The 2,735-nt window shown below is 37.9% G+C and overlaps 1 long non-coding RNA gene across 1 annotated transcript; it reads left to right on the top strand.

The window, feature by feature from the left end:
- LOC121049596 lies at positions 1-2,338 on the top strand. The gene is made up of 5 exons (XR_005800845.1): positions 1-239; positions 368-392; positions 464-514; positions 1,334-1,400; positions 2,081-2,338. It is a non-coding gene; the product is annotated as an uncharacterized LOC121049596 (long non-coding RNA).
- The last annotated feature ends 397 nt before the right edge of the window (positions 2,339-2,735 follow it).

Genomic DNA, 2,735 nt, shown 5'->3' on the forward strand with positions numbered 1-2,735 from the left:
TTCCTCTCTCTCTCTACCCGAGAGCTTCTCTCTCATCCTCCTTGCCAGAAATCGCCGTACCGCCGCCGGTCGCCGGAATCACAATCCTCACCAAAATTTCCAGATTTTCTTCTCTTCCTTCCCTCTTTCCATTTCTCCAACCAAAATCAAGAAATTTGGCCATCCAACCCTCCAAAAACCTAGAACCCGAAGCTAAATTGGGGCTTTTTGTGATTTCTTCTTTCCAAGCTTAAATCAAGGTAATACCCCTCCTAATCTAGCCTCTATTCATCCGATCTACATCTATTTCTTCCTAAATCCGAGTTTTTGATTTGGATTTGTGATTTTGTTTGCATGAACCCGATTTCTCCTTAAACCATGAAGCTAGGCTACGGGTTTGGCAAGGATTTTTGGTAAGGATCTATCCATGCAACCTTCTTTTCGAGTTTTTTGGTTGAGATGTTGATGTTGGACAGATTTGTAGGTGAAGAAGGCCAAGGAGAAGGAATAGGATGTGATTTTTGAAGAAGAAAGGGTAAGGAATGGGTTTTGGACAAACCCTAGAATTTTTGGAATTTATTTGGTTGATTTTGATTATGTTGAGCTATTGTTGTTGTTGGAAAAATTGTGAAAAATAGAGATTTGAGGATGGTTTAATTATTAGGATTTTATTAGCATAATTTTGATAGTGTTGGAATTTTGGTGTTGAAGATTTGGTGATTATTGTTGTGTAGTTTTGGCCAAAAGAAAAAGAAAAGGAAGAAGAAAAGAAATGGATTTGTTTTTGGCAAAAAAGGAAAATAAAGAAAATGGTAAAAATTGGATTAAATGAGGTTTTACTGTGGTAAAGTGGTAAAAAGTGAAGAAGGTGAAAGTAAAGGTAAATTCGGTAAAAAGGAGGTAAAAGGTAAAAGTGAAAGTGTGGAGGTAAAAGTCATGGTAAAAGTGACAGGGTGAAAAAGGAGAAGTAAATGGATAAAAATAAAAGTAAAACCTTATTTATAATTATTTACTTATTTATTTTTAATAAATAATAAATAATTGTAAATAAAGGAATACTTGGTCAAAAGTCAGAAGTCAAAGTCAAAAGTCAACTCCGAGAGTTGACCATGGTTGACCGACCTCGTAAAATGTGAGGATCGACTCGACTTTGTTCGCTCGGATTGGCGAAAGTTTAGCGGAGCGATAAGGACGTTTTCCTTTTTAGGAAAGAAGTTAGTTTCCCAAATTGGTAAAGGTTGAAAGAAATAGTTAATGGCATCATTGAAATAAAAAGGATTTAGTGTGCGCGGTTACTTAAAATTGATCATAATGTTTACCTGGATAATTACTTACAAACTAAGTAATGGTTCAGGAAACACGATCGTTAAGGAAGCTTAAGCGGAAAGCATCAGAGTGTGGAGTACGCCAGCATTTTCCAGGTAGGGTGAGCTGTCCCTTCCTTATTAGAGGCTTTTCGGTATATGTGGAATGCTCTAGTATAATACTATGTTGCCTGCAAGTATTTTTGGTTGTTCATTAGTCGATGCCTCGTGATACATTTGTTTTCAGAACTGATGATTGTTGATTGCGAAAACCGAGGCTAGACTTGCATGTTGAGATACTGTACCCTTTTGTATGTTTGTGTTTGTGACCTGAAAGTGAATGGGACCTAGACGCGTAGATTCCTAGGGATCCCACGGTATCGATAACCGTGAACCTCCAGAGGGGGCTGTGCTCCGAAAGGTGAGTACAGACAGTGAACCAGTCATAAGAGACTCAGAGCCAGGAAATGGACACTTTTGCTACTTGTAGCCATAAAGACTATAGAGTAGTTGGCCGGTTCTCGAAGGATGACGAACCAGGTCGGTCACCGATTTATTTAGTTTAGCCTGCAGGTAAGTATCTCGAAGGTCCAAGTTGTGTGAAGCATGCTACATATGATTTCCTGAAACGAAACAACTGTGATTATTTTTGTTTGCATTTGTTTTACTCGATTTTACAAATGCGCGCAATCTATATTCTAATAGTTATGTTTTACCTATTAGTTTTCAAACCTAACTAAGGTTGGGTCGGCTCCTATTGGGCTAGCGAGGACGAAATGCTCACCCATACATTTCAGGTTACAATGAGGTCATTCCGGATGATTTGGATTAGAAGTGGGTCGTTGGCCGAGTTCGTGTGTTGCTGTTCCTATCGCTTGAAGTTCTTCCCTTTTTGGTATTCCATCGATTTACTCGTTTTTCATTCCATGTTGAACTCTGTGAGGTCCGCCTACCTGGGAGTGCACCTCACCCCTTTGTTTTATTGTTATTGTTGAACTCCTTTCATTTCGGTTAAGATGTAAGCCCTAAGGCGCCACGGTGCACTTGCCCACTTTATTTTTATAGCATTTCCAGATTTGCTATTTTGAATGTTGGGTTGTTGATTTAAAGTCCTTTCTTAAAAGTTTTTCTTGGTCTCCTATTTTCTAAAAATTGTATTTTCAAAAAGGCCTTGTAATATTAAGTTGGTAGGTCTACAGTATGTCTACGACGTATTGAGCTCCTATTGGCTTAATATTACGGCACTGTGGTATACTCATTCGGGTCGCCACAATTGATTATGGAATAAAGCCAATTAATTTTAGCTTTATTGGCTTAATCAAATTTAATTTAAATTGCTCCATAATCACATTTAATTGACCCGTTTTATTGGCCTAATTTAATATCTAAATCAGAACCAATTAACGATAATCAATGCTCTCTCTGTTGGACTTACGCCAAATCTTTACATTT

This window comes from Rosa chinensis, chromosome 5 (genome assembly GCF_002994745.2).
Source record: "Rosa chinensis cultivar Old Blush chromosome 5, RchiOBHm-V2, whole genome shotgun sequence".
Lineage (NCBI taxonomy): Eukaryota > Viridiplantae > Streptophyta > Magnoliopsida > Rosales > Rosaceae > Rosa > Rosa chinensis.